The sequence below is a fragment of the Cyanistes caeruleus genome, chromosome 4 (genome assembly GCF_971803275.1).
Source record: "Cyanistes caeruleus chromosome 4, bCyaCae1.hap1.1, whole genome shotgun sequence".
Classification (NCBI taxonomy): Eukaryota; Metazoa; Chordata; class Aves; order Passeriformes; family Paridae; genus Cyanistes; species Cyanistes caeruleus.
Genome location: NC_141704.1, coordinates 75,743,702 through 75,757,336, shown reverse-complemented (window position 1 = coordinate 75,757,336; position 13,635 = coordinate 75,743,702). Strand labels below are relative to the sequence as shown.

Genomic DNA, 13,635 nt, shown 5'->3' with positions numbered 1-13,635 from the left:
TGATGTCTGCACTATGCTTTGGAAGCTGAAAATGTAGAACCTATGTGGGAGGAAAGTAATGGAAATACATTTATACCAACAGTTTCAGCAGTGGTTTTGACCTCAGTGAGAAAAGATATATCAAGGTGAGGCATGGAATTGTATTTTTTAAAAGTTAAGGGGGAAATGTCTTAAACTAAATTGGATTATGTTCATGCTGAGGAAAAAATTTTAACAGGTGTTTCACTCTTCTATTGTGCATCTTAAATGGCTTTTGTGTGTGTGTGTGTGTGTTGTTACTCATTGTATAGAAACAATTAAAACCGACCCTGAACTGTAAAGTATTCGCTAAAATACTTTAAGGTTCAATTGTCTGAAGCTCTTTGCTCTCAGAAGGAAAAAAGTCCCATGGATGTCAAATAAGACACTTTTCCAGGACCTGAAGGGTGTCAAGAGTAAGGGTCTCTGAGCTGTGAACAGAGCAAATAAAGTCTTTTGAGAAGAGATGAGCTCCAGAGAACATTCCAGTTAGGCAGCAATGGTAAGCAGCACAGGGCAGTCATAGGTTCATCCTTCAGTGTGGATCTAGTCACTAGACTAGAGGCATCTTGGGAGACATCTAGTCCAGCATCCTGCTCAAAGCTTGGCCAGCTGAGACCCAGTGGCTCAAGGTTTTGTTTAGTTAGGTCATGAAAGCCTCCAGGCATGGAAACTGCACAGCCTCTGTGCAGCCCCTTCCACTGCTTGACTGACTTCATGGCAGAAGGGTTTTTCATTGTTTCTAACCTGAACCTTTCGTATTTCAAATTCTGTCAGTTGTCCCTTGTTCTCATGCCACACCCCACTGTGTGAATAGCTTGGCGCTGGCTTCTTCTAGCCTCCTGTTGGGTGTGGAGAGGCTGTTACCAAAGCCTACTCAGGTCCCTTAGCCCCTTCTCACAGGTCTGATGGTCATCATGGGGGTCCTTCTCATTCTGTACACTGTAGTATTGTTCAGCAGGCTGAGGAGTGGCACAGGAGCTTCTCAGGACAGTGCTGGGGCTGACTCATGCTGTCCCATGGGATGCTGGCACCAGGACAGGTGGGGTGGCTCCCTTTGAACTGCATCACTCTTGTCCAGCCCCCTTAAGGGGTGTGGGTATTTTTGCTGACCATCAGCTGGAAGCAGTGCCAGGAGCTGATGCTGTTGGCTGGCCTCAGCCTTCGCAGCAGATTCCTGGGTTAATAGTGTGGCGTTACTAATTTCAGGTATTAATATATAAAAATATTAGCTTGGATTCAAAAATCATATTTTAAATGCTAGAAGATGTTAAAGCACTGTAGAATTTTTTTGCAGAGTGGTTTTTGAGCTGCTGAGATACAGGTTTTAAGCATAAAACACAACAGCTAGAGATATACTTAGTCTTAAAAATGGTTAGGTGTCATGTAATTGCATAACTGCAGAACCCAAGGCTTTAAGAACAATACTCAGTATCATCGAATTGTGATTTGATTTAAAATAAAGCAACATCAATAAGATCAAGAGTCTGCTGCTTTTGTAAAGCAAATGTTCATCTAAGAGGGTTTTTTTCAAATAGTGAACCACATCTGTAAAGTTCTGAAATGATAGCTGCTATTATGTGCTCATCTGCTTGGCACAGTAATTAAAGTATACTTTAATGCTCTGAGACATGTGTTCAGAAGTATGGATTGAAATAATCACTCTGCCCCTATAGAATTTGCTTGCTGAGTCCAACAGCATATGTGTTGCTATAGAAAGCTGTGAGTTTGTATATCGTATGTGAATACAGTTACATATGGTGTTTCGTATGTTTTATTAAATCTAAATACAAAAATAAATTTTGTTTTGCGGGGTTATTTACATATTTATCCAGTGTGGGACAAGCATTTTTACAGGTAAAACTTGCACTGTAATAACCACTAAAGGTGGAATTGTCAAGCTGCTCAAATACTGCTCAAGGAGTTTTTGAGGTGTCTGCAAGCATTGTGTGAGCAGGGCAAGCGGAATTCCTACCTCTGTGAGGTGTGGCTCACCCAGGGCCAGGCTGGCACACCCACAACAGGTCCCTCATGGAGCACCAGGTGCAGGATGGGTTTGTGTCCAGCTGAGCTGTGTGGAGGAGGCCTGTGGCTGCTGAGAGATAATTCTGCAGCCATTGATGAGTTTATGTTAGATTTAAGCTTGCAGTGTTGACTCCATCTTCAGCTCCCTGGACATAGGACACAGTTGTCCTGAGGAAGTCTCCAGTGTGAGTTACCAAGTGAGGTGCCACCTCAGCCTGTACCGTGGTTACTCTGCCTGCCAGAAAAACTTAGTGATAAGTATTCGACAAGATGCTTGGGGGATGGTGATGTCACCCCTACACCGGCCAGTTCACCAGGTCAAGTTTGCTGTGTTATTTTACAGGCTACATGACGTGTAAGTCAGAGAGCAGGTGTGGTCCTCCCCACAGCACTGAAATGCACATGGTGTGCAGCTCAAAGCACTGCTTCTGTCCCGTTTCCCACTGCAGAGAACTGCTCTGCTTCTCCAGTGTCTGTAGGCAGCAGCTGGAGAGGTGCTGCTTTTCCTGGTGGCACAGTGCAGTGTTCTGACAAAGAGCAGTGCTCTGAGCAGTGCCATCGTGAGGCTCATGCATTGAGAGAGAGGAGCAGTGGGTTGAGGACACAAAAAGAACAAAATCATTGTCAGGGGGATTGAGAATCACTGCCCTTGCAAACTTAAAATGTGTGCACAAAAAATGTCCTTTTCTTACCTGCTAACAACTCTGACATAGGACCCAGTTAAAAACATTGGTTGTTTTTGCAAAACTGTGGCTTCTATACTCTCACTGGTCTGTGTATGTTTAAGATCTAAATGTAGTGTGCAGGCAGCCTTTCTCTTACAGCTATCAATGATATCCTGCCCCAGAGTTACAAAAGCAGAGAAAAGAAAACCCTCACAGATATTTACTGCTCCAGTTGATACATAGTTGCCTGTTTCTGGGTTGTGAAAGTTATCTTTATTATCTTTGCAGCGTATCAGCCGGATGTACTCACCTTGACAGGAGTGTAAAATTTACAACAGAAATTACTTTAAGACTGGAAAAGCTCTTACTTAACTGAACCATCATTCAAAATGCATTATGAAAGTCACCAAGGAGAAGTTTTCCATCTCACTGTCTGCAGGACTCCTGCAGGTCTTCTGAAGCTTAAGGTAAAATTAAAAATAAAGAACAAGCAACTTAGTTGCAAAGTAGAAGCTGGTAAGAAGTGTGAAGGTATAATTCTAGGGCAGAGAGAATTCTGTTTGTGCATTGACTCCTGTCTACATGAGCAATATCATTGAGAAAATTTCAGTGCAATATTTGTTAAAATAATCAAGCAGAAAGAACGATAAGCCAAACTTTACTACCAGAATGAAATAGATATAAATGTATATACAAAGAAATTGCTTAGTATTAAAAAATGAGAGGATGTATCACATTTTCTTTATTCTTTTGAAAATATGTGTCAGAGTACAAAGTGTTTAACAATGAAAAATAAGTGTTAGTGTAAACCACTGAGTAGGACATAGTATTTTGTCTTGCTTGTTCCAGAGAAATAGCTGCAGTATTTGCACTGTGTACAGTTCATGCCATTGCGTGCCCTTTGTGATTTTGTTTTGTGTTTTGTGGTGGTGTCCATTATCTTAAATTCGGTGAATTAAACTCCTCCAGTGTATTTCCTTATTTCTCTGTCAATGTAGTACAGGCCGCTGGGGTGTCATCAGGATCCCTTCTCCATCACTGTAGTCATAAGATTTTATATAAAGAGCATTTTCCAGAGGCTATCAGTATGTTCTCTTCTACATTACTTTTTTTCTCTGGCTTGTTTTAGGTCAGATATATATAACTAAAACACATTCCAGAAATCTTGTTTTCTAAATGCGTGTTGGGCACGGTTGTTAATGTTGCAGGTTTTCACATTCAGGGTAATGTAAGATGCTGCTTATAATAAATGACAAATAATGGAATGCTCACTTTATAGCCTTAGTAGTTTTGCCTGGGCCTACAAACAGACATTATTTTTCATTTGTTTATAGACAGACAAGTTTATAATTAAGACAGTAATGGGCATAAGCATTCTTGCAGCCTTTGTAGCTCATCTTTCTTGTAAGCATCAAAGAGAATATTTGTGGTGGAGCGCACAGTAATAAGTGTGGGGGAATCAACAGCATACAGATTCATTTGTTTGTTTATTTGTTGAATCTGGTTATCCCCTATCCTCCCATCATCTGTGCCTCTGCAATAAAGGCATGCCTATTTTCTCTCTTTGCTATCATTCCAAATGTTGTAGATAAGAACGATAGCTGGACACAAGTACCACACTGTGCACCCCAGAACACCAGAGGTATTAATAAACACAGCCAAAGACTTGTGTAACCATTACATCAGTGTCCTATTTCTGGAAATGACTACTGTAAATTACCATTTGGCTGAGGAATCCATCGTGCTGATCTGGAGCCTGCATGGCCCAACTGTGGATTACATCAAGCACATGAAAAAGCTGCCCAGGAATCTTGGCACAGAATGATATTATTTTGTTTTGCATAGGAAGCGTGTGTGTTCATGCATACATGTGTATAAATATGTAAAGTGGTTTGGATTGCCTATGTCTGGAGGGCAGAGTCCTGTTTGTGGCAGACCTTTTAACTTCAGGGGTTGCACATCTTTTATGTCAGCTCTGAGGCACTTGAGATGAGCTGAAATATCAGTCCTGGGGGGTCACTGGTGTGTAAGAGTTACCGTAGCACAGTTTCTGTACGGGCCCTTAGAGAATCTATGACTTGATTGCTCTCACAGCTTGGTCCAAACCAGTTTGTATTTATAGGCTGTGAAGCCCATTTATCTTTGCAACACCTGGGGACACCAGTTTGGGGCTGTGTATCTGATGAAAAGGTACTTGGGGGTCAGGAGTTTTGAGGTCTATTAATAATTATCTAGAGGGATGACTTCTATTGAGGAAATATTACCAGTTTGATGATTTTTGTCTTGGTTTATGTCTTTATTTAATGCCAGCAGTGTTAAAAATCTGATATTTGTGTGTCCATATATTTTTCACTGAATTTAAAACACAAATATCTTACCATAAGAATCTTCTTTTTAAAACTGGAGAGAAAGAAAAAAAGATCAGTCTGGTTAAGAGGTGGCTGTTCTTATTAAGAAAACAGTGAGTTATTACTGTTACCTCTGATGTGTCTAAGTCTACTCATACATGTATCTCTTTAGGGCTAGACCTCAGAATAAATTTGCAAGATCAGAAACTAAATTAAAATCTTCTAAAACTTGATTCTCATGTATTTTTAAGGAAGTGGTCTATTCCAAGAACTCTAATGTATGAAATCTTGTTAAGATTAAAGTCTCTGGAGACTGAAGTTCATTTTTTGAGGAAGAAACACAGTTAACAATAAAATCAGGTAATGCCCAATGATATTGTCACAAATAATTAAAATAACTTCGTAGTCAGAACATCGTCAGTGTGTACAGTAAATAATAGCTGAGAGGAAAGGCTGACACCATGCTTGTTAAATTACTTGTAAGTTAATTTGGATGTGTTCAGATGAAGAAATAGGTTTGCTTGTGTGGGATTTTTCTTCTCTCAGCTGCAGTTTTCTTTGTAATTCCACAAGAAACAAATAAACTTGGCTTGTCAGACCCACCTGTGAAAAGCAGATGCCCTTGTAACCAAGCGATCTTCACTCAGCTGGTGAGCAATGAATACAGAGAATGGACGGTGCAGTTGTTCCAATATTAAATTGCTCTTGTGAGCCTTTCAAGCAGGATTTCTTTCCAGCCCACAGGAAATGACTGATAATCTTTTTTTCTTTTTCTTTTTTTTTCCCAGAGAAAGAATGTGCTGGGGTAGAAATACAGTATGTAACATAAAGATTAATACATATCCTAAAGTTAGGTAATTATAAAGGTATTGACTTTCTCAAACTAAAATGAGAGTACTAAAACAAGGGAAGTTAATTGTGGGAGAGCCCAGTTGCCTCTTAGCGTCATTGTTATCTGTTCTTTATTGCCAAACTTAAAATACTGCCAAACTTAAAATATTTGGGGTGAACTTCCAGTGCTGAATGTATTATTCAGATTTGCTGCTATAGGCAAGTTCAGTCATAACAGTTGACTTTTCTTGAGCAGAGGGCAGCCTTTCCTTTGGCATCTTTTAAATTCTGAGAACTTTGTGCTTTAACTATAACCTTTTTATTCTCTAAAGAAAATCTTCATTTGTGCAGTCAGCTGGCTGATTCAATCTCCAACTGAAAAATGATCACAAGATGAGTGTAGGTTCCTTAGAATTCAGTCCTATTTCTGATGGGTTTTAAAAAGCACCGACAGCTTTAGTTAAACAGAGCAGTGGTTTTCAGTGTGTGGCTCTTTGTACAGGATTCCTGTGCAGGAGGTCCTATGAGAAAAAGCTCTATCAAACATTGGAAAAAAAAGAAATTTTATTTTAAGATTTTAAGGAGAAAAAAGATCTTGCAAGAAATAGCATAAGAGGATACTTATACTCACTGGGTAACCAGGAGAAAGGGAGAACAGGAGAAATGATAATTTGGGGTATTTTGGGCAAGTCATGATCTTTCTTGAAGATTTTGGTATAAGTCATGTTTTTAATTTTTCTTAAATATGGTATTTTTTAAAATTACCACACAGGTTACCAAGTACTTTTGTAGTCTCATAATATTATTTTGCTATTTCCAATAACTTGTTTATATTAGTAATCAGTTAAACCAAATTTTTAAACAAACAATGATTAGCATATGTGAATTCTTACCTCTGGAAGCTCCATATCCAACTAAAGAAAAATATGAGATAGATACTATTCAAAGAAATTGATATACCTGTGTTTAAAGTACCCAGAAGCATCATTTCTCTGTGGCTGATGAAATGAGATGGGTCAGTTTCCCCACCTACTTTACAAGCCTGCTCTGGATGGAGGGGGGATTTCTGGAAATGCCTGTGTCCTCATCAGGTATGATAAGTGCCCAGTCCTGGGCATCCCATGACCAGCAGGTTGAAGTCCCAGGGGATAACCCACACACCCACATTACTTGGAACTAGAACCAGTGCCTGTTGAACTGGCTGGGAAAAGGTGTATTGCTTTTAACAGGAGAATTTCAGGACGCTTCTGGTCAGTCTTTAATTTTTCCTTTACACTGAACCACAGGATCACAGAACTATGGAATGGATTGGAATGGAAAGGACCTTAAAGAGTTCCACTCCCTGCCATGGGCAGGGACACCTTCCACTATCCCAGGTTGCTCCAAGCCCCATCCAGCCTGGCCTGGAACACTTCCAGGGATGGGATAGCCACAGCTTTTCTGGACAACCTGTGCCAGGGCCTGCCCACCCTCACAGGAAATTTCTTCCCAATACCCCATCTAACCCTGCCCTCTGTCAGTGTGAAGCCATTCCCCCTTTTCCTGTCACTTCTCTGACTTCAGGTGGTCTGAGATGGGGGATATTGGCTTTAAAGAAACCCAGTTCAGATGCTGAGTAAAACCCCACCAGTTCTGAGGTCATTGTCTCCGTTGTCTCACATTTTCAAAGACTTCAGGAACTTCCAGCCCAATGTGTCTGTCAGGGGATTGTAGCAATTATTGAGATGGGCAGCAGAATAGGTAAAGGTGGAATGCTCAAGGAAGATAGTGGAGCCCTTTTTCAGGTATATCTGATATTCTTTGATGAAACCTAGGGATACAATACTCGGGATATGATTCTTATATTTTGTTGAAAGTTTTTAGATTTTTGTTTGTTTTTTTATGGGAGGGAACTGTTTCTGGTCTGTGAAGACTCCAGAGTGCACAGTGTTGTTGAAAAGTGAGTTTTAAGGACATGTTTTCAGTGTAAATGTGAAGCTGCTGGTCACAGGCACACAGACTGCCCTAAACTCTTAAGTTCACACAACATTACTACAAATACTACTTATAAGACAGTAGTTTAAAGAAAGTGCAGTGTATCTTTCTTCCATTTCTAGATATGATTTAGCAGCCTGACATGATCAGTCAACACCATGTAACCACTCAGCTGTCTTTGGAAGAGCCTCACAGATCACAGGCAAGTTTAGGGCTCCTGAGCTGGCTGGTGTAATCAGGACATCCGTCTATAGAACTGGTTTTGTACAACCTGGATTCAAGCAATTACCTGGTATCCTCTTTGCTCTTTTCTTTTTTCTTTTTTTTTTCTTTTTTTTATTTCAGTATTATTGGACAAGGAAATAGTGTGTCCACAAAATTCAGATTTAGTAGACTAGCTACAATAGACAACTATCAAAAGATGGCATGAAAGACTAAGTAATTTTAAATGTATGTAGATTTAATTGCAATGGCTATGACATGTATTATTCTCAGACTCTGTAATGAGGCACAGGGACTGACATAACTTGCTCTGAGTATTCCCTGGATTAAAAATTCTTGCTGTTTGGATTCTGTCATGAAATAGTTGGCATCCCAACAATTGTGACAAATGTATATGTTGGCAAGGAATTAAAAATGGTGGTGCCTCTGAAGTTTAGGAGGAGGCTTCCTGCCTGGGGATGGCAGACAGTTGTAGCTGTTAAAAGTGCCATTCCCTTGTCTGCATTGCAGCTCATTTCTGAAACAAAGCAAGCTTGGGCACATGTTCCACTTTGTAATAGGAACATTTGGTTTTCTTTGAGTCTTCTCTGACACTAGAGTCTTCGTGCCCACTTCTCTTTTTTTTATCTTGTTTTTTTGTTAATAAATCAAATCTGACTACAAGATCTCTCTGCCTCTAAACCACAGTAAGGGTGGCTTGAAAAAGCGTGAGCCTCTCAAATTTTTTACCCTCAAGAGGAAATAACTGACTTTTTTCTTTGTCTTTGATCCAGTCTCATCAATGCAATTTTCCTTCTTCAAACAATTGAGCCAGCAGTTCATTATAGTGCAAGACCAGAACCCTTCTATTACCTTATTTTTAGCAACAATAAAATAGAGCCTTAAAATTGCATTTGCAAATAGAAAGGCCTGCACCAGTCCCAAATCTTAGAACTCAGCTTGTAAAATTTGCTCTCATGGAGGTTTCTAAGAGGGGCAGCAGGCAATTGAATCCCAGCACTTTGCTGTGTCATTTGGTGGTGTGTCTTGGTGGTATTTGTGACCGAATGAAGTGTACAGTGACCCTGCAGAACAATTTAAATTCTGCCATCCTAATTTGCAGAATTTCCACTTGCTCTGATAAAGTACTTTAAATGAGTTTTTACTCCTTTGAACTGTAGCCCTGTTGTGCTCGTGTCCATGACCTGTGGGAGCCCCTTGGACCCACCTAGATGCACCACCTCTCCTGGGAATCCTTTCTGGCCTCCTCCAGCCCCGAGTTGAGGGTGCAGGGTCAGAGAGTACCAGGATGCCTCAGACAGGTGCATCTCTGCTGGAGGCTCAGTGGAGCTTCTCAGCCTGGGACAGTGAAGAGTTCTCACCTTCTAAGCCCCCTTCCAGCATCAAGGACATGGGCTGCTCTGCTCCTGTGGGGTTGAGTGTCTTCTCAGAGCACAGCTTCTGACAATCAGAGCTTATGTACGTGATTAAAATAACTTTCCTTCGGCTTATGGAGCTTAGAAACTCTTAAAGGCATGAATTTATGGAGAGACAGGTTGTGTCTGCTGCACAGTCATGCAGCTGTGCTACAGAAGAGAGTTGTTCTGCCAGGTGATTTGCTAGGGTCAAGCATTGCCTCCAGAATTTTTCATGCAAGAATGTTTATCTGCAGCTGGGACTGGCTGATACCATCACTTCTTCATAAGACACTTGTCATTAGAGAATGTTGTCGTTTTCCTAAACATGGCTGATATAGGTGTAGGAAAAGAAATTCACTACTTAGGCAGGATGGAAGTGAGGAGATTTGGAAGTGTCTGCAAAATGTGTGAGTGCAAACTCTTGTCATAGTGACTGTGGGAACCCAGCTGGAACTTAGAGGAGCATAGTTTGAAACACTGGATATTTTACTGTCATCATACCCAACTGAGAGATCCACATGTTATGGGTAGTAAAGCTCTCTGCATACCCGTATTAAAGTTTGCTGCAAAAATATGGAGCCCTCATGTTATTTACCTAGCATGGTATGCATGGAAGCATGGTCAGCATCAGGCAGGCTGAGAGAGCCACAGAGGGAAAAAAATCTGATTAATGGCACCTAGAAGAGGGCAGAGTAACCCCTTGCAAGGAACCAGACACCTCAGAATGCAAAACTGCCAGACCAAGGTTTCAGGCCCATGTGGAAGAGCTGTGTCTGTGCATGAGCCTGACAAAGGGGATAAAAATGACAAGATGAAGGTAGAGCTTTCTTACGCTTTCACCAGACAAAATGAAAGAGTGAAATAAAATTTCCAGGAATGAATACACAAACCCTGAAACAGCTGGTAAAAATATTTGAGGAAAATGTACAGGAGGTAGTAGAGGGATAGTTTTCTCTCAATCCTAAAAGCAAGAAGCAGAGAGGAGGATAGATGCTTGCATTGTGTGGTAGAAAATTCTGGCATGCACATGTACATTAGAGACATAAAAGATCTCCTAATTAGAGACAGGATTATTTTTAGGACATGTGATTCCAGTTTACAGGAGGAATTGCTGAGAAAAAAACAAAACATCTAACCCTAAAGGAATGAATCAAAGAACAAGAGCAGCTGAACTGTCCAGGAAAAGGAGCAAAACAACAGCCACTTTTGCAGGACACAGCAGAGTCCAGGAGAGAGGAAAGAGAGGGATGAACCTGCGAGCAGTGCACAAAAGTGAACATTTGGGGCTGGTGGGAAGGGAGCCACAAGGGTCTAGTTGAGCAGTGGGCAGTGGTGCTGTGCCTGGCTGAGCAGGCTTTCCCAATACAGAAGGCAGAAGGAAAGCATGGGGCAGTGACAGGGCATTGGCAAGGTGGACAAAGCAACAACGTGCTCTGGAGCTCTGCATGTCTGAAGGAAAATGGAATCAGAGAGCCAGCCTTTAGGGGGCTCTGGGTTAGCAATCTCTAGATAGTCACCAAATGTTTGCAAGGAAAGCATGAGTGTCAAAAGGAAAGTTGGGGTGATCCATTTGCATTTCTGAGAGAGGAGGAGGAAGATGAGGTTTGAAAGAGGCACCGGAAAGTCAATCTGTCTGAGTGTGACCTGAATGTTACCCCATTTTTTTGTGTTTCTCTATGCTGTTCTCTAAAGAAAAGCCAATTATATTTCAGAAGAATAGGGGCCTCTCATGTTGTTATTCATCATGTGGCACATGAAACACCAACACTAACTCTGAAACTGTGAGTTAACCTTGTCCTTTCATCACGTATGGTCATCTCATCACTAGGCTGGTGACTGCTCAAAGCTGCCTGAAAGTGGTTGAGCCCCAGACAACTAAACTTTTATACATCAGTACAAAAGCAGCAAAGAAGATGAGAAGGAAAACCGATTGTCCCTAGGGACGCAGCATAGTGGTTTGGGTAGTCCTGCTTAGAAAGTCACTTGTGGCTTTTATAATGAGGAACTTAAGGTTTGAATTTTCAGACTTACTAGCTGTACATTTGTTTGTTTTTTATTAACTTAATATGCTATGTGCCACATTTTCCTTGGGGTATTGAGTCAAGTGATGGATTCATCCAGTTTAGTTCTAAATGCATGGGCTCTCTTTTTCAAAAAACTTTGAAGAGATTTGGGTCTCAAAATTTCCCGAAGGATTTTATTTTATGCCTGTATATTTTGGTACAGCAGTTAACGTTTTCTGTCCTGTTTCCTTTCTGACAATATGTGCTTCTGGCTAATGTAGAGAGGGAGTGTAGTTTTCGTTTGTTCTCTTTCTCGACCCGTGAGAATTAGAGTTGTCTTCTTATATGAGCAGAGTTAAACCACTTTAGTCTACAAAAGAATCACTGGAAGTTTCCAATCCCCTCGCTCTCTGCTTCAGTGGAAAGAAAAACAGGTTTTAAAAAGTCTGAGAAAGATATGGCTATTAAGCTAATCCAGTATACTTCATCTAGCTGCTAAAAATCTTGATTCTTAACAGTGATTAAATATAATTGCATCTGTAAAGTTGGTGTAAAAAAACCCTTGGCTTTCATTAGAAGCTATCTTTAGGAAACCATGATTCCTTGACTTAAAAAGTTATGTGTAACATGGCTGTTTTATTTTGGGAGTGCTTTGAAGGTTTCTTAGACACAGGGCTATGTAGAAAGAATAAATAAACTGCAGCAGAACAAATACACAATTCTGAAGTATTCTTCTGTATTTCAATATATATCTGCAGTGCATATGCTGTTTATTAAAAAAGAAAATTGAGCATAAAACTGAAAAATTAGTGGACAAATATTCAACCATCTTAAAGATCTGATCAAATAGTAAAGATATTTGGAAGGAAAAACCAAATTAACAAACCACCACCTATGTGCCAGATAAAATTGTCACAGGATGGAATGGAAGGACTCCTAGTAATTTAATTTAATTTAAATTAAATTAATTTTTTTTTTACACTCTTTTAAGAGCTGAAAAACAATGTTGCTAAACTTTTTCTCTTATTTTCATAAATTTAAAATCTAAGCTGTGTCAGAGCCTTAACGCTGCACAATCTTTATAGAAAACTTAAAATTTCTCCAAGTTATGTGATCTGAAATAGCTTTTCCTAGACAGTCAGATGTTAAAAAATTCAGCAGTTTTGGTATCATGCAGAACACCACATGCTGCTCTGTATCCTTGGGCTGAACTGGATATTTGCACTTTGTGTGCTTTTTGTGTTTGTTTCTAGATTGTTTTGTAGATTATGAAAAATTTTGTAAACTGAAAGAGGACTCTAAAACCTCCTACACTGCAATACTGAAAAATACAAAATAATCTAGTTCTTACATAGTTTTGTCACTGCCAATGTTAAATGTTACAGCGAGTATTTATTGCAAGAGCCTGAGTTACTGTGAAGATAAAAGTACAACAGTGAGCCTTGTTTGCTTAGAGAAATCATATACTCCCAATGTGTTCCAGGGGAATAATTGTCCATTTTTTGTGGGTATTCAGGTGAAGTGATAATTCTGAAGCAGAGAATGCTATTGATAATGTTGCCACTGGGATACTCAGTAAAAATCTATTTAGCTGTTTCCATAGACGGTTTAAACAAAGTTTAAATCCAGATTGTGACTGGCCCATGGGTGAGATGCTGAAATAAATGCTGATGTGTTTTCTCTACATACTTTCTGCTTTTAAGTTATAAGAGATATTAAAACCATAAAAAATACGTTAATGTTTTAATATTAGGCCATTTAATGAAATATTCAAAACATAGGCATGTATAAGTAGATATGCACTGTACAAAAAAAGATAGTGTGGATGATGAAAAATTAGTCCCTTGTGAATTCATTATTTCTATTCTGTTTAACTATTTGCCTCTTGTTTTGAGAATCCCAATGTGAAAAAATATTTTTTTAATTTGTGCTTGGCATTTTGGCCCTCATGCAGTTTTGATTCACAAGTTAAAATCCTGTTATCCTGTTTCCATGGAAATCAGCTGAATTTTTGATAAGTTTTGAATTTCTTCCACAAATTAAGGCAACTGGGGAACATTATCTGGGCTGATTCTGCCCTTAGTGTCAGCCATAGTATTTTCCCTTTTATTCCATATGAATGGGAGCTGTATTTTGATGATGAGTTAAGTCA

At 39.8% G+C, this 13,635-nt stretch overlaps 1 protein-coding gene across 23 annotated transcripts in view; it reads left to right on the top strand.

Annotated features, from left to right (window-relative positions):
* LOC111923346 (uncharacterized) overlaps positions 1-13,635 on the top strand; it is a 261,072-nt gene that overhangs the window by 177,969 nt on the left and 69,468 nt on the right. For 16 of the 23 annotated variants that reach the window (XR_015285912.1, XR_015285916.1, XR_015285910.1 and 13 more), the window contains one exon: positions 2,997-3,175. The exons of 2 other annotated variants lie outside the window; for them this stretch is intronic. The gene's annotated coding sequence lies outside the window, so the exon portion shown is untranslated. Of the gene's footprint in view, positions 1-2,020; positions 2,229-2,996; positions 3,176-5,307; positions 5,417-6,859; positions 6,979-7,983; positions 8,064-13,635 lie in introns of those variants that run through there. 5 more of the 23 variants (XM_086885914.1, XM_086885923.1, XM_086885922.1 and 2 more) reach the window with 3 other exon arrangements.